Genomic DNA, 24326 nt, shown 5'->3' with positions numbered 1-24326 from the left:
TAGGAATTCTGTAACTTCTAATTAGAGAAGGTTTCTTATATGCATGACTGTTTAAGTGTCTTAAAATGTAGTGGAAGCTTAGTTTTCTGAAGGTCCAGTCTTGAGTCACCTTACAAATTTGTGTATGCATTTCTAACTTATATTACCAAGGGATTTTTTCTAGTCTGAAGTGTTAAATGAACACTTTTAAAGTTTTTTGGAGACATTTCTAAAGATATTAATATGGCATCCTTCTATATTAGTTATTTTAATTCTGATGATGATACTCTTATGTGGTTAATAATAAATATTTCTAGTCATAAAGGAGCTTGATGAATAAATTAGCTTAAAACAATGTAAATGAACGATATAGTTTATCCACATTTTTTTGGTATGATTTTATGATCTCTTATATATGAAATAACTGTAATTAGTAAACTTCATAGAGATAGATTACAGGTTACCAGCTGCCATGGTGGTGAGGAGGGGTATGGTGGATGTGGCGAAGCAGGAGTTAAATTGCTTAATGGGTGCAGAGTTTCTGTTTGAGGTGATGAAAAAATTGAGGTATGAATGTTAGTGATGGTAGCACAATATTGTGAGTAGAATTAATGCCACTGAATTGTACACTTTAAAGTGGTTGAAATGAAAAATTTTGAGTTGGATATTGGTACTACAATGGAAAGTATAAAAAAGATTAAAGTGAAAAAACAGCTCTATCTCCAGTTTTCCACCTCTCTTCCCAAGTGATAACTAATGTTACTAATTTCTTGAGCATCTTTGGAGAGAAATTGTAGGCATAAATAGGTCTCTGAATTTGTGTCCGTTGCCTACATAAATGGTAGCACAGTCTATTTATAGAAGATAACTCTTCAGGAGACTTCCTGAATTAGCGTACTTTCTCTCCATCTATTTTACAATTACTCAGTCCATTTTTAAAGAGTACAGGTCTGTTACTTTGTAGAATGTCACTCAGTTTTGCTTGTCTGGTGTTTTTTTTATGATTAAACATACATGCTTTTGGCAGAAATACCACAGAAGGGATAGTGTGTCTTTCTTAGATAGTTCATATGAGGAGGCACCTCATGTCAGTCTGTGATATTGTTGGTAAAGTGAATTAAGAGCACTTGATTAAGGTAGAGTCTGTCAGGTTGCTTCATTGAAAATTTACCAATTTTCCTTTTGTAATTAATAAGTAATTTGTGGTGGATTCTTTGAGACAGTATGTATCTTGTTCTTCATAAAACATTCACTTCAAGATTTTCATGTACACTTATGATTTTGCCTGAATCAGTTTCTACACTGAAGATTACGAAATGATATGTATTAGTTTTATTTTCCCTATCTTCATGCTGTGCTGAATTCTTGATCCAGGCTGAGTCAGAGCACTGTGGAGTGCCTCTTGGATTTGTCTCTGCCTCCTGAAGTCTTGCTTACCGTTTCCATAATGCTCAACTTGCAGTCTCAGAGGAAGAGTGCATTTCCAGAAAGAGTGAGAAAGAGTTAGAGCTCAGGATGATTATATCAGATACACTGAACTTCTTTCTGTGCCCCTTCATTCTGGCTCCTGAGAAATAAAACATTTGTTAGTGAGGTTGGTGATATTTTGTATAGCTTCTTTGCTTAAACTCTCTCATCTCAGAGATTTTTGTCTCTTGCCTTGTATTTATTCTAAGATCTCACCAGCTTCTTTTTTCTTCTCTGGACGTGGCAACCAAATTTGGACTCTTGACTCTGGAAACCTGATTTTCTTTTAGCACGTCATTCTCTGGAATCAATTTCAGGGTTAGGGTTGTTCTTGAATGCCTTGATGAGAGTGCATAATTGGGAAGAAGTATAGGAGATACAGCACCGTCTGCCTTTTCTATCTTTTGTCTCTTGCTGAGAGAACTTTGTCCCAGGCCCATTCCCAACAGAAGGTGCCAGAGATGCAGGATGTGTCTGGGCTACTTGACTCCAGCTGAAAAAAGGTTAGCAAGGGAAGACCTCAAAAGGTCCACAGAGAAGGTGAGCTCATCCGCATTTTTTTTTAACTACTCAGGTACTGAGTTGAGTGTCCAGAGCTTTCCTTAAAAGTGTGTACCCCCAGACATTAGATTCTCAATCTGCTTCTGGTTGTCAGATTTTTGTGAAGTCTACATAGCTCTCTAAGGAGCTGATAATAAAACCAGGATGCTAGGAGCCTTTCCTAAAGCTTTAGGGTCTGTTATCTGCTGATGCAGACATAGGCTTTATATATTCCCACTACCATGACCTCTAGATTCTAGCTGAGAAAAGCAGTGTTCTCAACCCTGGGGCACAATTAAAGTACCTGGAAGAGTTGTGTAAAATTTTCATGCTCAGTCCCTATTCCAGAGAGTCAGATTCAATATTTGGTTATGGGATATGCCTGGGCATCAGTATTTTTAAAAAGCTTTCCAGATAATTCTGTTGTATAGCTGGGTTTGAAAACCACTGAACTAGAGAAATAAGATGAAGCAACCTTATAAGTTTTGTGTGAATTTTCTTACTTGGCTTATCCAAATACTGCAGAGGCCACTGTAAAGGGAGGCTAATAAAGCAATGTTGCACTCTAGCTCTCCACTTTGGGTTTAGGGAGCAGGTTGGTATGGTTTCCTAGAACTTATGTACCTGAAAGTACCTTTATTGATTCTTCCAGGCAGGACAATACATGGTTATCACAGAATTCCATTATTAATTTGCTCTGTATTGTATTTTTGGGAGTATGGTGGGTGTTTGAGGGGTAGCTGGACTTCAGAGTCTGTGCATCTTCAGATTTTAGAGTTGGGGACTTTAGATACAGGTTCACCCTGCGGATATTGTAAATTATGTTCCAGACCACCACAGTAAAGAGAGTGAAGGATTTTTTGGCTTCCCCATGTATATAAAAGTTATGTTTACACTGACTGTATAGTAGTCAAGTAAGTGTGCAATAGCATTATGTCTAAAAAAAAATGGACATACCTTAATTTAAAAATATTTTACTGCTAAAACATGCTAACAGTAATCTGAGCTTTCAGTGAGTCCTGCCGTTTTGCTATTGGAAGGTCTTGCTTCAATGTTGATGGCTACTGACTTAGATTAGGGTGGAAATCCCTGAAGATATGGATGGCTGTGGCAATTTCTTAAAATGAGAAAACAAATTTGCATCATTGATTGACACTCTCTTTCATGAAATATTTCTCAGTAGCATGCAGTGCTGTTTGATAACATTTACCCACAGTAAAAGAGGATTCAGTCCTCTCAGACTTTGCCACTTTTTTGTTGACTAAGTTAAATAATCTAAATCCTATGTTGTTGTTTCGACAGGGTTCATATAATCTTCACTAGGAGTCAATTCAATCTCAAGAAACCACTTTCATCCATAAGAAGCCAATGCTCATATATTCAAGTTTTGTCATGATATTGTAGCAATTCAGTCACATCCTACAGGTTCCTCTCTAATTCTAGTTCTCTTGTTTTCCTACCACATCTGCAGTTACTTCCTCCACTGAAGACTTGAACCCCTCAAAGTCAGCCATAAGGGTTGGAATCAACTTCTTCCAAATTCCTGTTCATATTTATAGTTTGACCTCCTTTCATGAATTATGAATGTTCTTGATGCCATCTAGAATGGTGAATCCTTTCCAGAAGATTTTCAGATCCTTCAGAGGAATCACTGTCTATACTTTACAAAATGTATTTCTTAAATAATAAGTCTTCAAAATTGAAATGACTCCTCATCCATGGGCTGCAGAAATGAATGTTAGCAGGCATGCAAACAACATTAATCTCATTGTTCATCTCCATCAGAGTTCTTGGGTGACCAGGTCCATTGCCAGTTAGCAGTAATCTTTTGAAAGGATTCTTTCTTTTCTGAGCAGTAAGTCTTAACAGTGGGCTTAAAATAATCAGTAAATCATGTTGTAAACAGATGTGCTGTCATCCAGGCTTTGTTGTTCCATTTATAGACACAGGCAGAGTGAATTTAGCATAATTCTTAAGGGCCCTAAGATTTTCAGAATGGTAAATGAGTATTGGCGTCAACTTAAAGTTACCAGCTGCATTAGCCCCTACCAAAAGAGTCAGCCTGTCCTTTGAAGCTTTGAAGCCAGGCACTGACTTCTCCTTGCTACGAAAGTCCTGGACAGCATCATTTTCTAATAGAAGACTGATTCCTCTTCACTAAAAATCTGTTGTTTAGTATAGCCACCTTCAATTATCTTGGCTAGATCTTCTGGATACCTTGTTGCAGCTTCTAGGTCACTACTTCCTCTTGTGCTTTTTTTTTTTAATTTGCGTTTCTTTATGAGTAAGCTTAAACATCTTTACATATGTTTAAAAGACATTAGTATGTATATATTTTTTGTGAATTGTCTGTTCATGTATTTTACTATTTTCCTATTGGGGTTTTGATCCTTTGTTTCTGAAATTTTTCTTTAAAGAGCTTTATTCACTCACCATACAATCCATCCAAAGTATGTAGTCAGTGTCTTTCAGTATAATCACAGTGTTGTGCATTCATCATAGCAATCATTTGAAAACATTTTCATTTCTCCAAAAAGAAAAATCCCATATATATTATACCTCCTTTGTGTGTGTGTATGTGAAAAGTAACACACATACAAAAAAGCAATAGATCTCAAAGGACACCGTAGCAATTAGTTATAGAACAGATTTCAGAGCTTGGTGTGGGTTACAATTCCACAATTTTAGGTTTTTTCTTCTAGCTGCTTTAAGACAGTGGAGACTAAAATCAATATAATAATTCAGAATCATAGTCATTTGTTAAATCTTATCTTCTCTGTGCTAACTGCACCTTCTCCTTTGATCTTCTCCCAATTTTTAGGGGTATTTGGGCTATGCCCATTCTAACTTTTTCATGTTGGAAAGGGTTGTTCAATATATGAGATAGGGGGATAGAGCTAGTTGGTGTTCTGGAGAGGCTGGCCTCTCTGAATTTCAGGACTTATCTGCCCTAGGAACCCATTTGGAGGCTGTAGGTTTCTGGAAAGTAATCATAGTGCATGGAACTTATATAGAGTGTCAGATAAAGCCTTAGGTGTTCTTTAGGATTGGTGGAAAGGGTTTTGTTTGGGTTTGATGAACCATGGTAAGTAGCAATTTCTAGGTGAAGCTTGCATAAGAGTAGCCTCCAGAATAACCTCTAGACTCTATTCAAACTCTCTTAGTCACTGATACCTTATTTGCTATAATTTTTCCCCCTTTTGGTAAGGAAGACATTGCCAGTCCCAGGGTGCTAGGGCTAAGCTCGTCCCTGGGAGTCATATCCCACATTGCCAGGGAGATTTTTACCCCTGAATGTCATGTACCACATCGAGGGGAGGGTAGTTCTTTCACTTGCAGAGTTGGGCTTGGAAAGAGAGAGTCCACATCTGAGCAACAAAAGAGGTCCTCTGGAAGCAACTCTTAGGCATGACTATAGGTAGGCTTAACTTTTCTGCTACTTAAGTAAGTTTCACAAGAGCAAGCCTTAAGATGAAGAGCTTGGCCTTTTGGCTTAGGAGTCCCTAATATTTGAGATGATATCAGGGTTTTCCCCAGTAGTAAAGTTTGATACTTCCACATTTTTTCTCCCATCCCTCAAGGGACTTTGCCAGTACTTTTTAAGTATCTACTCAACATACTCTGGAATGTATCCGGCATTACATTAAACTATCTAGAATTACAAGCCCTCAGTCCCATTCTGGGCTCCCCGTGGTGGGGTTGTTTAAATGATCTATCCAGAAAGTTTGAGTTAGGTTATGTGCTACAGGGAGTTTATGTTCTGGACAAAATAAACCTCTTTTCCTTTGGCCTCATAGAGAGGTGAAGTTCTAAAATATTGACGGTGTCCTCCTTAACTGTTAATTTTGATTTGCATTAGTCCTAACTTGATTGGTTTCATTCTTGTCACTAATTGAAGCTTGATCTCTTTTTCAATTTCTTTAACAGTTGTGTGTGGAAATGCTGGCCTTCAGAACTGCAAATTCCTACTCTGAGTCTTGAGTGTCATACCAGTACCCATAGTTCCAGGGAAATACCAGGTTATACATATATAGCACACCCTCTCAAAATCTGGAAATAGCAACCACTCCAGACTAAATGTGATTGCTTTAAGAGCTTACAATCTAGACCCCAATTTCCTGATAAGTATTTTCTAAATGAGACCATACAATATTTGCTCTTTTGTTTCTGGCTTATTTTGCATCACATAATGTCCCACAGGTTCATTCACAACATTGCCTGTCTCATGACTTCATTCCTTTCTGTAGCAGCGCAATATTCAATCATATGTATATTCCGCAGTTTGTCACTCTACTTCTCGGTCAGTGTATCCTTCAGTCACCTCCATCCATTGTGCATCAGGTATCATGTCCAAAGTGAACAGTCTATCAACACCCAATTTTAGACAATTTTCATTCTTCAAGAGGAAAATAACTGATAAATACACTCTCCCTAAATAGGAAATCCAAACCTTAACTCTTGTTCCCCCTCCCAGCCCATTATTTACCCCTGGTATTGCTGTGGTACTGTTGATGTCTTCCTGTTACATACAATCCATAGCATACAGTAATAGTTTTCCCCCATACCCTGATATCATAAACTCTTTGTTCAAGATTCATACATTTGAAGTAGCTCATGCAAGAACTTATTTATATTGGTAGGGTTAATCAGGGGATACAAGTCTTTTTCAATTACGTTCATCTTCAGTTTGGCAGTTCTAGACCCACTAATGAACTGCCTTTACTTCTGTCCATTCTCTTACATTTAAGTTCAGCCTCTTTAACTAACCATTATATCCCTTTGCTGTTGACTCGTTGTCCACTATCGAACCATTGAAATAGTTCACATGAAAACTTATTTAACTTCCTATGAAGAAAAGCCCAGGCTTCACAACGGAATTTTATCAGACATTTGAAAAAGAGCGACAATCATGCTCAGTCTTCCAAAAAATTGAGGAAAAAGGAACATTACCTAACTCATTTTATGTAGCTAACATCATTCTAATACCAAAAATAAAGATGCAACAAGAAAGGAAGACTGTATACCAATCTCCACTAAGGACTTTTACTTTCAGAGTTCATTCATTATTATCGGTTCATATTCATGAGACCATACATATTTGTCCTTTGTTTCTGGATAATTTCACTCAGCATAATGTCCTCAAGGTTCATCCATGTTGTTACAATCTTCCATGACTTTATTCTGCTTGCAGCTGCATAGTATTCCATTGTGTGTGTGTGTGTGTGTGTGTGTGTGTGTGTGTGTGTGTGTGTGTGTGTGTATACCACAGCTTGTTTAGCCCCTTGTCCATTGATGGACATTTAAATTGTTTCCATCTCTTGGCAATTGTAAATAATGCTACTATAAACATCAGTGCAAATGTCCATTTGTGTCCTTACCTTCACTTCCTTTGAATAGATACCTAGTAATGAGATTGCTGGATCATATGGCAATTCTATACTTAGCTTCCTGAGAATCCGCCAAACTGCCTTCCAGAACTGTTGTACCATTTTACGTTCTCACCAACAGTGGATAAGTTTGCCTGTTTTTCCACATCTTCTCCAGTACTTGTTTTTTGTTTTTTTTGATAATGGCCATTCTAGTAGGTATCAGATGATATCTCATTGTGGTTTTGGTTTGCATCTCCCTAATAGCCAGTGAAGTTGTGCATCTTTTCATGTGCCTTTAGCCATTTGTATTTCCTCTCCTGAGAAGTGTCTGTTCATGTCTTTTGCCCATTTTTAAATTGTTTTTTTTTTCTTTTTAGAAGTGACGTCTTAATTGCATTTCCTATCCATGAGCGTGAAATGTCTTTCTACCTATTTAGAGCCTTTTTGATTTCTTTTAGCAGTGTTGCATAGTTTTCTGTGTACAGGTCCATTACATACCAAGTCAAGTTCATTCCTAGATGCTTGATTCTTTTTTTTTTCTTCAGCTACTTGATTCTTTTAGTTGCTATTTTGAATGGATTTTTTCCTTAATTGTCTCCTCACTTGGGTCATTGCTTGTGTATAGAAACATTATTGATTTTTGCACATTAATCTTATATCCTCCCACCTTGCTAATTTTTTTATTAGCTCAAGAAGTTTTCTCATAGATTTCTCAGGATTTTCCAAATATGGTATCATGTCATCTTCAAACTACTGAAAGTTTTACTTCTTCCTTTCTAATTTAGATGTCTTTTATTTATTTTTCCTGCCTGAATGCTCTAGCTAGAATTTCTAGTATAATGCTGAACAAGACAGAGGGTGTTCTTGTCTTGTTCCCGATCTTAGGGGGAAGGTTTTCAGTCTCTCTCCATTGAGTATGATGCTGGCTATGGGTTTTTCACATTTGTCCTTTATGATATTGAGGAAGTTACCTTTGATTCCTAGCTTTTGAAGTGTTTGTATCAGAAAAGGATGTTGAAGTTAGTCAAATGCTTTTTCAACATCAAGCATTGCTGGTATAAACCTCAGTTGGTCGTGGTATATAATTCTTTTAATTTGCTGTTGGATTCTATTTGCTAGTATTTTGTTAAGAATTTTTGCATCTATATTCATTATGGAGATTAGCCTGTAGTTTTCCTTTCTTCAGCATCTTTACCCTGTTTTGATATTAGAGTGCTATTAGCTTTATAAAATGAGTTAGGTAGTGTTCCTTTTTTCTCAATTTTTTGGAAAAGTTTGAGCAGAATTGATGTTAGTTCTTTTTGGAATGTTTGATAAAATTCCCCCGTGAAGCCGTCTGGCCCTAGGCTTTTCTTTGTAGAAAGATTTTTGATGACTAAAATCTCTACTTGTAATTAGTTTCTTGAGAGCGTCTGTTTCTTCTTGAGTCAGTGTAGGTAATTCATGTGTTTCTAGGAGTTTGTCCATTTCTTTTAAGCTGTGTAGTTTGTTGGCATATAGTTGTTCATAGTGTCCTGTTACGATTTTTAAAAATTTCTTCAGGGTCTTTGGTAACGTACCCCATCTCCCCCCATTCCCCCACCCCCTCTCCCGTCTCATTTTTTATTTTATTTGCATTCTCTCTCTCTTTTTCCTTGTCAGCCTAGCTAGAGGTGACTCGATATTATTGATTTACTCAAAGAACTAACTTTGGGTTTTATTGATTTTGTCTATTGTTGTTTTGTTCTCCAATTCATTTAATTCTGCTTTAATCTTTATTATTTCTGTTTTTCTGTTTGCTTTGGGTTAGTTTGTGTGCTTTCTCTAGTTCCTCCAGCTGAGCAGTTTTGCCCTCCATGTTTGTTCTTTCTTTCTTTTTTTTTTTAATATAGGTTTTTAGGGCTGTAAAGTTCCCTCTCAGCACTGTCTTTGCCACATGCCATAAATTCTGTATGTTGTATTCTCATTTTCATTCCTCTCCAGATACTTCATGATTTCTGTAGCAATTTCTTCTTTGACCCACTGGTTATTTAAGAGTGTGTTATTTAATCTCCATGTATTGTGAAAGCTCTGGTTCTTTGGTGGTTATTGATTTCCAGCTTCATTCCATTGTGATCAGAAAAAGAGTTTTGAATATTTCAGTGTTTTTAAATTTATAAAGACCTGTTTTGTGCCCCATTGTATGGTCTGTCCTGGAGAGTGTTCCTTAAGTTCTAGAGAAAAATGTGTATCCTGGTTTTTTGGGGTATAACAATCTATTTATGTCTGTTAGGTCTAATTCATTTATCAGACTGTTTAAGTTCTCTATTTCCTTGATGAACCTCTACTTGGTTGTTCTATCTATGGAGAAGAGTGGTATATTGAAGTCTCCCACTATTATTGATGAACCATCTTATCAAGCCCCTCAGTTTTGCCCATATTTGCCTCATGTACTTTTGGAGCTCTTTGATTGTGAGCGTACACATTTATGATTGTTATTTCTTCGTGGTGAAATGTCCCTTTTAAAAATATATAGCCTTCTTTGTCTCTTATGATGTCTTTACATTTGAAGTCTGTTTTGTCTGATATTAGTATAGCTACTCCTGCTTTCTGTTGGTTCTAGCACGCTTGGAACATCTTTTTCCATCCTTTCACTTTCAGTCTATTTATATCCTTGGTTCTAAGATGAGTCTCTTGTAAGCACCATATAGATGAATCATATTTTTTAATCCATTCTGCCAGTCTGTATTTTTTAACTGGTGAGTTTAGTCTGTTAACATTTAAAGTTATTACTGCTTCCCGGGCCGGCTGGGAGAATTGGACAGGTGGTCCCCTCAAGCCGCGGCGGCTGGCGCCCACACCACGCGCGGCCCCCCGGACCAACTGAGAGAATTGGATCGGAAATCCCCAGGCCGCGGAGAACGGTGATGGGGGGGGGCCTTCCAAACACGTGACTCCCCGGGAACGGTGTACTCTCCCGGGCGGGCCGCGGCGGCTGGCGCCCTCCCGCCACACTTGGCGCCCCGGGCCGACTAGGAAATTCAGACGGGCGCTCTCCTGGGCTGCGGCGGCCGGCGACCCTCCCCGCGTTCGGACCCTGGGCCGGCTGGCACTCTTCCAACCCACTTCGGCTGGCGAACCTCCCCAACGGCGAGAGTTTTCCAAAGTTAAAGGACCCACAGCACCTTTTACTGGTGGGACCCGCAGACAAACGTGTGCCACAAGTGCCATCTACTGGGCAGGATAAGAAAAACATCCCAGAGATTTCACAGAAAAATCTTCCAAATTGTTGGGTCCAGCACCCAGGGAAATCTGACTAAATACCCAGACGCCAGCAGAAGATAACGGATCACGTTCAAAAAATTGAAAATATGGCCCAGTCAAAGGAACAAACCAATAGTTAAAATGAGATATAGGAGCTGAGACAACTAATGCTGAATATACGAACAGAAATGGAAAACCTCTTCAAAAATGAAATCGATAAATTGAGGGACGACATGAAGAAGACATGGGCTGAACAAAAAGAAGAAATAGAAAATCTGAAAAAACAAATCACAGAACTTATGGAAGTGAAGGATAAAGTAGAAAAGATGGAAAAAACAATGGATACCTACAATGATAGATTTAAAGAGACAGAAGATAGAATTAGTGATTTGGAGGATGGAACATCTGAATTCCAAAAAGAAACAGAAACTATCGGGAAAAGAATGGAAAAATTTGAACAGGGTATCAGGGAACTCAAGGACAACATGAAGCGCACAAATATACGTGTTGTGGGTGTCCCAGAAGGAGAAGAGAAGGGAAAAGGAGGAGAAAAACTAATGGAAGAAATTATCACTGAAAATTTCCCAACTCTTATGAAAGACCTAAAATTACAGATCCAAGAAGTGCAGCGCACCCCAAAGAGATTAGACTGAAATAGGCATTCTCCAAGACACTTACTAGTTAGAATGTCAGAGGTCAAAGAGAAAGAGAGGATCTTGAAAGCAGCAAGAGAAAAACAATCCATCACATACAAGGGAAACCCAATAAGACTATGTGTAGACTTCTCAGCAGAAAGCATGGAGGCTAGAAGACAGTGGGATGATATATTTAATTTACTAAAAGAGAAAAACTGCCAAACAAGACTCCTATATCCAGCAAAATTGTCCTTCAAAAATGAGGGAGAAATCAAAACATTCTCAGACAAAAAGTCACTGAGAGAATTTGTGACCAAGAGACCAGCTCTGCAAGAAATACTAAAGGGAGCACTAGAGTCAGATACAAAAAGACAGAAGAGAGAGGTATGGAGAAGAGTGTAGAAAGAAGGAAAGTCAGATATGATATATATAATACAAAAGGCAAAATGGTAGAGGAAAATATTATCCAAACAGTAATAACACTAAATGTTAATGGACTGAATTCCCCAATCAAAAGACATAGATTGGCAGAATGGATTAAAAAACAGGATCCTTCTATATGCTGTCTACAGGAAACACATCTTAGACCCAAAGATAAACATAGGTTGAAAGTGAAAGGTTGGGAAAAGATATTTCATGCAAATAACAACCAGAAAAGAGCAGGAGTGGCTATACTAATATCCAACAAATTAGACTTCAAATGTAAAACAGTTAAAAGAGACAAAGAAGGACACTATCTACTAATAAAAGGAACAATTCAACAAGAAGACATAACAATCATAAATATTTACGCACCGAACCAGAATGCCCCAAAATACGTGAGGAATACACTGCAAACACTGAAAAGGGAAATAGACACATATACCATAATAGCTGGGGACTTCAATTCCCCACTCTCATCAATGGACAGAACATCTAGACAGAGGATCAATAAAGAAATAAAGAATCTGAATATTACTATAAATGAGCTAGACTTAACAGACATTTATAGGACGTTACATCCCACAACAGCAGGATACACCTTTTTCTCAAGTGCTCATGGATCATTCTCAAAGATAAACCATATGCTGGGTCACAAAGCAAGTCTTAACAAATTTAAAAAGATTAAAGTTATTACTGTAAAGGCATTTTTTGAATCTACCATCTTATCCTTTGGATTTTATTTGTCAGATCTATATATTCTTTTCCCTCTTTCTCCTTTTATTCTTTAAATTACCCTTTCTGGCACTGTTCAGTTCTCTGCTCTCCTCCAGACGTCACTCTCCTGACTTCTTTTTTCAGCCAACAGAACTCACTTCAGTATTTCTTGTAGGACTGTTCTCTCTCTCTTTTTTTTTTTATTTAATATTTTTATTGAGAAATATCCACACACATATATCCACCCATATTATACAATCAGTGGTTCACAGTATCATCACATAGTTGTGTATTCTTCACCATGATCATTTATAGAACATTTGAATCCCTCCAGAGAAAGATATAAAAAAGAGCTCATACATCCCAAACTCTTTATTCCTCCCTCTCATTGATCACCAGTATTTCAGACTACTCAATTTTAACTCTTTATCTCCCCAATTATTTATTTGTTTTTTATCCTTATTTTTTTGTTTTTACTCATCTGTCTATACCCTAGATAAAAGGAGCATCAGACACAAGGTTTTCACAATCACACAGTCACATTGTAAAAGCTATATAGTTATACAGTCTTCCTCAAGAATTATGGCTACTGGAACACAGTTCAACAGTTTCAGGTACTTCCCTCCAGCCACTCCAATATACCATAAACTAAAAAGGGATATCTGTTTACTTAGATTTTTTTTATATACATCTCTGGGTAAGATAAGATATCCATTTTAGGTGGTTGAGATTTCCATATGTTAACTGTGAAAATATTTGTATCTTTGTATTTTCCTGAAATCAGGAAAATATTTAGTAACATATGTCATTACTATAGCAATGCAGATATTTGTAAGAACTTTCTACTTAACATTTTGAAACCATTCATAGTTTTGACAGTTGATCAAATGGTATCTAAGTTAGTGTTTAATATTTAGAATTTAAGAACTTTGCTATCTGAATGTATAGATGTTTTCTTTCTTGCCTTAATTTTAAATTGGTTTATGAAACTTACTGTGCAAACACACATAGGCTTATATGATTATATGGATACTTGATTATATGGATACTTTATTTAAATATGCCTATGGTTAAGCTAACTAAGATATCCATGTTTGGTGGTTCTAAGTGTTTTGTTTGTTTTCTTAAGTAAAAAAAAAGGGGGGGATATTTATATAATGTGTAAGAATAAACCAGGATAATCTCCTGACTTTGAAATCTCTCAGCCACTGAGACTTTATTTTGTCTTTCTCTCTTCCCCCTTGTGGTCAAGAAGGCTTTCTCATTCCCATAATGCCAGGTCCTGGCTTATCCCCGGAAATCAAGTCCCACATTGTCAGGGAGATTTATACCCCTGGGAGTCATGACCCGCATAGAAGGGAGGGCAGTGAGTTCACCTGCTGAGTTTACTTAGAGAAAGAGAGACCACATGTGAGTAACAAAAGAGGCTCTCTGGGGTTAATTCTTAGGCATAGTTATCAGTAGGCTTAGCCTATCCTTTGCAAGAATAAGTTTCCTAGGAGCTAGCACCAAGATTGAGGGTTTAGCATATTGAATTGGTTTGTTAGAGCGAGTCTCTTGTTGACAAATTCTCTCAGCATTTGTTTGTCTATGAAAATTTTAATCTCTCCCTCACTTTTTTTTTGGGGGGGGGGAGGTGGGTGCATGGTCCGGGAATAAAATCTGGGTCTCCCACATGAAAGGTGAGCATTCTACCACTGAATCACCCATGCACCCTCTCCCTCACTTTTTTTTTTTATTAAATAAAAAAATTAACAAAACATTTAGAAATCATTCCATTCTACATGTACAATCAGTAATTCTTAATATCATCATATAGTTGCATATTCATCATTTCTTAGTACATTTGTATCGATTTAGAAAAAGAAATAAAAAGACAACAGAATAAGAATTAAAATGATAATAGAGAGAAAAAAAAAACCTATACCTCACATGCAGCTTTATTCAATGTTTTAACATAATTACATTACAATTAGGTAGTATTGTGCTGTCCATTTCTGAGTTTTTATATCCAGTCCTGTTGCACAGTCTGTATTCCTTCAGCTCCAATTACCCCTTCTCTTTTTTTTTTTTTTAATTAACGGAAAAAATGAAATTAACCCAACATTTAGAAATCATACCATTCTACATATGCAATCAGTAATTCTTAACATCATCACATAGAGCATGATCATCATTTCTTAGTACATTTGCATCGGTTTAGAAGAACTAGCAACACAACCGAAAAAGATATAGAATGTTAATATAGAGAAAAAAATAAAAGTAATGATAGTAAAAACAAAACAAAACAAAACAAAAACCTATAGCTCAGATGCAGCTTCATTCAGTGTTTTAACATGGTTACTTTACAATTAGGTATTATTGGTGCTGTCCATTTTTGAGTTTTTGTATCTAGTCCTGTTGCACAGTCTGTATCCCTTCAGCTCCAATTGCCCATTATCTTACCCTGTTTCTACCTCCTGCTGGACTCTGTTACCAGTGACATGTTCCAAATTTATTCTCGAATGTCCGTTCACATCAGTGGGACCATACAGTATTTGTCCTTTAGTTTTTGGCTAGACTCACTCAGCATAATGTTCTCTAGGTCCATCCATGTTATTACATGCTTCATAAGTTGATCCTGTCTTAAAGCTGCATAATATTCCATCGTATGTATATACCACAGTTTGTTTAGCCACTCTTCTGTTGATGGAGATTTTGGCTGTTTCCATCTCTTTGCAATTGGAAATAACGCTGCTATAAACATTGGTGTGCAAATGTCCGTTTGTGTCTTTGCCCTTAAGTCCTTTGAGTAGATTCCCAGCAATGGTATTGCTGGGTCGTATGGCAATTCTATATTCAGCTTTTTGAGGAACCGCCAAACTGCCTTCCACAGTGGTTGCACCATTTGACATTCCCACCAACAGTGGATAAGTGAGCCTCTTTCTCCGCATCCTCTCCAGCACTTGTCATTTTCTGTTTTGTTGATAATGGCCATTCTGGTGGGTGTGAGATGATATTTCATTGTGGTTTTGATTTGCATTTCTCTAATGGCCAGGGACATTGAGCATCTCTTCATGTGCCTTTTGGCCATTTGTATTTCCTCTTCTGATAGGTGTCTGTTCAAGTCTTTTTCCCATTTTGTAATTGGGTTGGCTGTCTTTTTGTTGTTGAGTTGAACAATCTCTTTATAAATTCTGGATACTAGACCTTTATCTGATATGTCATTTCCAAATATTGTCTCCCATTGTGTAGGCTGTCTTTCTACTTTCTTGATGAAGTTCTTTCATGCACAAAAGTGTTTAATTTTGAGGAGCTCCCATTTATTTATTTCCTTCTTCAGTGTTCTTGCTTTAGGTTTAAGGTCCATAAAACTGCCTCCAGTTGTAAGATTCATAAGATATCTCCCAACATTTTCCTCTAACTGTTTTATGGTCTTAGACCTAATGTTTAGATCTTTGATCCATTTTGAGTTAACTTTTGTATAGGGTGTGAGACATGGGTCTTCTTTCATTCTTTTGCATATGGATATCCAGTTCTCTAGGCACCATTTATTGAAGAGACTGTTCTGTCCCAGGTGAGTTGGCTTGACTGCCTTATCAAAGATCAAATGTCCATAGATGAGAGGGTCTATATCTGAGCACTCTATTTGATTCCATTGGTCAATATATCTATCTTTATGCCAATAGCATGCTGTTTTGACCACTGTGGCTTCTTAATATGCCTTAAAGTCAGGCAGCGCGAGACCTCCAGCTTCGTTTTTTTTCCTCAAGATATTTTTAGCAATCCGGGGCACCCTGCCCTTCCAGATAAATTTGCTTATTGGTTTTTCTATTTCCGAAAAATAAGTTGTTGGGATTTTGATTGGTATTGCATTGAATCTGTAAATCAATTTAGGTAGGATTGACATCTTAACTATATTTAGTCTTCCAGTCCATGAACACGGTATGCCCTTCCATCTATTTAGGTCTTCTGTGATTGCTTTTAACAGTTTTTTGTAGTTTTCTTTATATAGGTTTTTTGTCTCTTTAGTTAAATTTATTCCTAGGTATTTTATTCTTTTAGTTGCGATTGTAAATGGGATTCGTTTCTTGATTTCCCCCTCAGCTTGTTCATTACTAGTGTATAGAAATGCTACAGATTTTTGAATGTTGATCTTGTAACCTGCTACTTTGCTGTACTCATTTATTAGCTCTAGTAGTTTTGTTGTGGATTTTTCCGGGTTTTCGACGTATAGTATCATATCGTCTGCAAACAGTGATAGTTTTACTTCTTCCTTTCCAATTTTGATGCCTTGTATTTCTTTTTCCTGTCTAATTGCTCTGGCTAGAACCTCCAGCACAATGTTGAATAATAGTGGTGATAGTGGACATCCTTGTCTTGTTCCTGATCTTAGGGGGAAAGTTTTCAATTTTTCCCCATTGAGGATGATATTAGCTGTGGGTTTTTCATATATTCCCTCTATCATTTTAAGGAAGTTCCCTTGTATTCCTATCTTTTGAAGTGTTTTCAACAGGAAAGGATGTTGAATCTTGTCAGATGCCTTCTCTGCATCATTTGAGGTGATCATGTGATTTTTCTGCTTTGATTTGTTGATATGGTGTATTACATTAATTGATTTTCTTATGTTGAACCATCCTTGCATACCTGGGATGAATCCTACTTGGTCATGATGTATAATTCTTTTAATGTGTTGTTGGATACGATTTGCTAGAATTTTATTGAGGATTTTTGCATCTATATTCATTAGAGAGATTGGTCTGTAGTTTTCTTTTTTTGTAATGTCTTTGCCTGGTTTTGGTATGAGGGTGATGTTGGCTTCATAGAATGAATTAGGTAGTTTTCCCTCCACTTCGATTATTTTGAAGAGTTTGAAGAGAGTTGGTACTAATTCTTTCTGGAATGTTTGATAGAATTCACATGTGAAGCCGTCTGGTCCTGGACTTTTCTTTTTAGGAAGCTTTTGAATGACTAATTCAATTTCTTTACTTGTGATTGGTTTGTTGAGGTCATCTATTTCTTCTTGAGTCAAAGTTGGTTGTTCATGTCTTTCCAGGAACCCGTCCATTTCCTCTAAATTGTTGTATTTATTAGCGTAAAGTTGTTCATAGTATCCTGTTATTACCTCCTTTATTTCTGTGAGGTCAGTAGTTATGTCTCCTCTTCCATTTCTGATCTTATTTATTTGCATCCTCTCTCTTCTTCTTTTTGTCAATCTTGATAAGGGCCCATCAATCTTATTGATTTTCTCATAGAACCAACTTCTGGTCTTATTGATTTTCTCTATTGTTTTCAATTTCATTTATTTCTGCTCTGATCTTTATTATTTCTTTCCTTTTGCTTGCTTTGGGATTAGTTTGCTGTTCTTTCTCCAGTTCTTCCAAGTGAACAGTTAATTCCTGCATTTTTGCCTTTTCTTCTTTTCTGATATAGGCATTTAGGGCAATAAATTTCCCTCTTAGCACTGCCTTTGCTGCATCCCATAAGTTTTGATATGTTGTGTTTTCATTTTCATTTGCCTCGAGATATTTACTAATTTCTCTTGCAATTTCTTCTTTGACCCACTCGTTGTTTAAGAGTGTGTTGTTGAGCTTCCACATATTTGTGAATTTTCTGACACTCCGCCTATTATTGATTTCCAACTTCATTCCTTTATGATCCGAGAAAGTGTTGTGTATGATTTCAATCTTTTTAAATTTGTTAAGACTTGGTTTGTGACCCAGAATGTGGTCTATCTTTGAGAATGATCCATGAGCACTTGAGAAAAAGGTGTATCCTGCTGTTGTGGGATGTAACGTCCTATAAATGTCTGTTAAGTCTAGCTCATTTATAGTAATATTCAGATTCTCTATTTCTTTATTGATCCTCTGTCTAGATGTTCTGTCCATTGATCAGAGTGGGGAATTGAATTCTCCAACTATTATGGTATTTGTGTCTATTTCCCTTTTCAGTGTTTGCAGTGTATTCCTCACGTATTTTGGGGCATTCTGGTTCGGTGCGTAAATATTTATGATTGTTATGTCTTCTTGTTGAATTGTTCCTTTTATTAGTAGATAGTGTCCTTCTTTGTCTCTTTTAACTGTTTTACATTTGAAGTCTAATTTGTTGGATATTAGTATAGCCACGCCTGCTATTTTCTAGTTGTTATTTGCATGAAATATCTTTTCCCAACCTTTCACTTTCAACCTATGTTTATCTTTGGGTCTAAGATGTGTTTCCTGTAGACAGCATATAGAAGGATCCTGTTTTTTAATCCATTCTGCCATTCTATGTCTTTTGATTGGGGAATTCAGTCCATTAACATTTAGTGTTATTACTGTTGGATAATATTTTCCTCTACCATTTTGCCTTTTGTATTATATATAACATATCTGACTTTCCTTCTTTCTACACTCTTCTCCATACCTCTCTCTTCTGTCTTTTCGTTTCAGACTCTAGTGCTCCCTTTAGTATTTCTTGCAGAGCTGGTCTCTTGGTCACAAATTCTCTCAGTGACTTTTTGTCTGAGAATGTTTTTATTTCTCCCTCATTTTTGAAGGACAATTTTGCTGGATATAGGAGTCTTGTTTGGCAGTTTTTCTCTTTTAATAATTTAAATATATCATCTCACTGTCTTCTAGCCTCCATGGTTTCTGCTGAAAAATCTACACATAGTCTTATTGGGTTTCCCTTGTATGTGATGGATTGTTTTTCTCTTGCTGCTTTCAAGATCCTCTCTTTCTCTTTGACCTCTGACATTCTAACTAGTAAGTGTCTTGGAGAACGCCTATTTGTGTCTAATCTCTTTGGGGTGCGCTGCACTTCTTGGATCTGTAATTTTAAGTCTTTCATAAGAGTTGGGAAATTTTCAGTGATAATTTCTTCCATTAGTTTTTCTCCTCCTTTTCCCTTCTCTTCTCCTTCTGGGACACCCACAACACGTATATTTGTGCGGTTCATATTGTCCTTGAGTTCCCTGATGCCCTGTTCAAATTTTTCCATTCTTTTCCCGATAGTTTCTGTTTCTTTTTGGAATTCAGATGTTCCATCCTCCAAATCACTAATTCTATCTTCTGTCTCTTTAAATCTGTCATTGTAGGTATCCATTGTTTTTTCCATCTTTTCTACTTTATCCTTCACTTCCATAAGTTCTGTGATTTGTTTTTTCAGTTTTTCTATTTCTTCTTTATGTTCAGCCCATGTCTTCTTCATGTTGTCCCTCAATTTATCGATTTCGTTTTTGAAGAGGTTTTCCATTTCTGTTCGTATATTTAGCATTAGTTTTCTCAGCTTCTGTATCTCATTTTGAACTATTGGTTTGTTCCTTTGACTGGGCTATATTTTCACTTTTTTGAGCGTGATCCGTTATCTTCTGTTGGCGTCTGCGCATTCATACAGATTTCCCTGGGTGTTGGATCCAAAAGTTTGGAAGATTTTTCTGTGAAATCTCTGGATTCTGTTTTTTTTTTTATCCTGCCCAGTAGGTGGCGCTCGTGGCACACATTTGTCTGCGGGTCCCACAGTAAAAGGTGCTGTGGGTCCTTTAACTTTGAAAACTCTCGCCGTCCGGGAGGTTTGCTAGCCGAAGCGGCTTGGAAGAGTGCCAGCTGGCCTGGGGTCCGAACGCGGGGAGGGTCACTGGCCGCCGCAGCCCGGGAACGCGCCTGTCCGAATTTCCTAGTCGGTCCAGGGCTCCAAGTGTGGCGGGAGGGCGCCAGCCGCAGCGGCCCGCCCGGGAGTGTGCACCTTTCCCGGGGAGTCAAGGGTTTGGAAGGGGCCCCCCCTCACCGTTCCCCGGGGCCTGGCGATTTCCGATCCAATTCTCTCAGTTAGTCCTGGGGGCCGCATGTGGTGTGGGCGCCAGCCACCGCGGTTTGAGGGGACCGCCTGTCCAATTCTCCCAGCCGGCCCGGGAAAGGGGAAGGGAGTGACTCTGGCCGCTTGCCGCCCTGCCCAGTGAAGCCCGCGCCCCTCGGCGATCTCACCAGAGCGGATTCTCTCAGCCAGCCAGCCGTTCCAGGATGGGGCCCGCTGTCTTTTTTATCTCTGTCGTGGCTTTCGGAGCTGTTCTGTATTGTTTCTACTCCCCTAGTAGCTGTTCTGGAGGAGAAACTAAGATCCACGCGTCTTACTAAGCCGCCATCTTCTCTGGAAGTCGTCTCCCTCACTTTTGAAGGACAATTTCACTGGATACAAAATTCTTGGCTGGAAGTCTTTCTCTTTCAGCATCTTAAATGTGTCATAGCCCTGCCTTCTTGCCTCCATGATGTACATTGAATAATCCAAACTGAACCTTATGTGGTTTCCCTTGTATGTAGTAGATTCCTTTTCTCTTGTGATTTTGGGATTTTCTGCTTCTCTTCAACATTTGACAGACTAGTTAATATGTGTCTTGGAGTAGGCCTATTTGAATTTATTCTATTTGGGGTTCTTTGGACTTTAATTTACATATTTATGTCTTTTATAAGGGTTGGGAAGTTTTCCTGTATTATCTCCATTACTGTTCCTAGCCCTTTACCTTCTCTTCTTTTTCTGGGACACTGATGATTCTTATCTGTGTGTGCTTTGTTTTGTCCATCATTTCTCTGAGATCCAATTCATATTTTTCCTTCTTTTTTCCCATTTGTTCTTTTATGTGCTCGAAATCAATTGTCCTGTCCTCTAGTTGACTTCCTCTTTCTTCTGGCTCTTCAAATCTATTCTCTGTCTTCTAGTATATTTTTTATTTGGTCTACAGCATCTTTAATCTCTGGGATATCTGCTAATTTTCTGTTTATTCTTTCAGATTCTTCTTTATGCTCCTCTAGTGTCTTCTTGATCTCCTTTTTATCATTATCCAATCTGTTGAGTTTATTTAGTAGGGGTGTATGAATATCTTTTGTTCCAAAGTCTGTTTCTCTGGTGTTTTAATTTGTCATTAGTCTAGGCTATATCTGTCTGCATCTTCATATACTTTGTGATTTTTCAGTTGCCTTTGAGGCATGTAATTATCTTGATAGGGTTCAGTAGTCTAAAGTTTTGTTTTTGTGGGACTGACATGGGATAACACACAGCGTGTGGTTCAGGACCCAGTGGCATTGTGGTGGTTTGCAGTGCTGGGGTAGGTGCGGGGCATGGGGTTGTGGAGTGTGGCATGGGAGCTATCAGGGCCCAGTACAGCTCAAGCAGGCCGTAGAGTGCAGAAACAGGGCACAGCCAGGGGTGACATGGAGGCAGGGCTTAGTGGGAGGTGGATTGGGGTAGCACTGGGCATGTGTGGGGTCAGTGTGCAGGCAGGGAGTGGTGCACATGTGAAATATAGGGGTTATGGGTGTTGAGGTGCAGAGCTTGGGGCGCAGGTATGTGTGTAAGCAGTGGACAGGGGCTGGGGGTGCTGAGCTGGGGCAGGTGGGGCGTGCATGCACACGTGCATTGGCAACAGGGGCCAAGTTCACAGGTCGTGGGGGTAGGGAAAGGCTGGGCTCGGGTGTGCTTTGGGCAGGGGAGCAGGGCAAGGGTGTGCATGCGTGGGTCAGTGGGGGCAGGTCTGAGTCGGGGATGCAAGCACGCGCTGGGTGGGGTGCTGAGGTCGAGGGTGCTGGTATGCGCATGCCTGTACTCAGGCTGAGGGGCTGGGACAGGGGCGCAGATATGTGCAAGGTGGTAGGGTTGTATGGCTTCCCTGTCTCGTTAGAAGACCCTCTCAGGTCACTTGCATGTGTTAAAATCACTGACCCCATTGTTTTTCTGTCACTTCTGTAGCTGCTCCTTAAAGCATGGGTGAACTCTGCTCCAAATGTGTTAGAGAAGAAATGAGGTAGTTATGAGACTCAAAATCTAGAGCAACAGCTTTGGGGAGTCGGTGTGAGAGTTCAGTTTCAGACCTACTGAGTTTCAAGTCTGTCCAAAAGACAGGTAGATACATGAGTTTGAAGTTCACAGTGCACTCAGGGAGGAATGTATAGATTCAAGGTATAAGCCTAAGTATAGGTAAAACCATGGAAGCAGAGGCGATCAAAGAAATAGTGTGAGGAGATAAGGGGATCAAGCCTGGGGAACAGCAATGTTTCAGAGTGGCCAGATGAGAAAAAGAAAAATATAAACTTATACCCATACAGTTCATCAAAAAATGCCTAATAATTTTATTGTTGTGGAAATAAGAGTTAGTAATTTCCCCTACAACCTCCAGATGGGTTCCTGGACTAGATAAGTCCTGAAATGCAGAGGGGCCAACCTTTCTAGAACATCAACTAGTTCATCCCGCTATCCCATGTTATCGATAGCCCCTTCCTACATGAAAAAGTTAAAATGGGCATAGTCCAAATACCCCTAAAGAGTGAGAGAAAGATCAAAGGTGACGGTAGAGTTATACAGAGAAGGTCGGGTTTGACAAATGAGTATGATTGCTGAATTTACATTGGTATTTCTTTTAGTCTCCAGTATCTTAGAGCAGCTAGAAGTAAAAACCTGAAATTGTGAAATTGCAACCTATTCCAAACTCTGAAATCTGTTCTACAACTAATTGTTGCGATTAACTTTGAAATTTATTGCTTTTATGTATATATGCTATTTAAAGAGGAGGAGGAGTATAACAGAGAAGATAGAATTTAACAAAGGAGTATGACTGCTGAATCATTATATTGATATTTCTGTTAGTTTCCAGTGTCTTGAAGTAGCTAGAAGAAAAAATGAAAAATTGTGGAATTGTAACCCAAACCAAACTTTAAAATCTGTCCTATAAACTACTTGTTAAAATGTACTTGGAAATTTATTCCTTTTTTGTATATATATTATATTTCATCATTTTAAAAAGTTAAAAAAAAAAAAGGAGTTAGTGGTTTATCCCTGATCTGCATATGAAATGAAGGCTTAGGTACTCTGTTATATATTAAGAATGGCAGCTCAAAATCCTTTTCTCTTTTTTTTTTGTAGATTCACATTTTCTGATTGGATAGGATCAGTTTTTAATTGTTGTTTTATTTAAATCTGTTTTTTAAGTGGTGCAAGGTATTTTGAAGTTCTTACTAAACAATTTATGTTCCCCCATAATCCTATGCAATTTTTGAGAAAGATACAGATCACTTAAAAACCGTTAGTGTAGAATCCTTTATTAGAGTCCTAGGGATGGTATGATAGTTCTTGATCTTTTTTTTGTTTTCCTGATTTTTTCTTTGCATTGAGGATATTTGGGTCTTTTAATTTAGATTTGAGATATAGACACACTCCATATGCAATATATAATCAAATTTATATATTTCAGTTGCATATTAATTATCTTAATTTCAGATTGATAAAAGTGTAATTACAGAACAGTTATAATCTGAAGTAGGCTTCCATTTTCCACATGGATACATTCTTCCTCCAGTTTACCTTCCAAATTGCTGCTACAGTTATCTTATAAAATGTAACTCTAATCTTACACTCCCCTGCCTTAGGAATTTAGCTCCTCATGGTCTAGAATAAGGTTTGTTCTTGCCTGGACAGTGAAATCTCCCATATAATCTGGCCCCAGACAACCTTTCTTGTCTGATCTGCCACTGTCCCTATATATCCTGTACAGTAATCATCCCAAAGTACTTGTCTCTCCACAACAGTGTGGCTTTGTGTGATCTGCCTAGGACATTTTTCTCCCCATCTCTCAAAGAGCTAAAATCCCCTTTATCTGAAGATCCTAGATGATCCTCTTCTCTTCTCAGAGGAGAGTTAGTTCATGCTGTCCTGGGTGTTTTTATAGCAATTTGTGCACATACTAGTTCATCAGTTATAAGTAATTATATCTGCATATTTTCTTTGAAAGCTGTAAGCCTGTTGAAGGTAAATGCAATGGCTTATTAGTTCATTTGATAAATATTGAATTTCTACAAAATGCCAGACTCTGTACTCAATCACCATTCTTATTTTACTGGCAACATCTATCACAAGGGTTGCCATATAGTAGTATAATACTTAAAGTGAGTCTTCAGGCCTAGCTCTGTGAGTATCAAACATCTGCTGAGATCAGACAAGACCATGCATAAAATTTCAATAACATTTCAGACCA

At 38.0% G+C, this 24326-nt stretch overlaps 1 protein-coding gene across 2 annotated transcripts in view; it reads left to right on the top strand.

The window, feature by feature from the left end:
• Positions 1-24326, top strand: part of MND1 (meiotic nuclear divisions 1) — a 126143-nt gene that overhangs the window by 3780 nt on the left and 98037 nt on the right. The gene's annotated exons all lie outside the window — the stretch shown is intronic.

The sequence above is a fragment of the Tamandua tetradactyla genome, chromosome 22, assembly GCF_023851605.1.
Source record: "Tamandua tetradactyla isolate mTamTet1 chromosome 22, mTamTet1.pri, whole genome shotgun sequence".
In the NCBI taxonomy this organism is placed as follows: domain Eukaryota; kingdom Metazoa; phylum Chordata; class Mammalia; order Pilosa; family Myrmecophagidae; genus Tamandua; species Tamandua tetradactyla.
The sequence above is the reverse complement of the archived record's forward strand: the minus strand, read 5'-3'. Positions and strand labels throughout refer to the sequence as shown.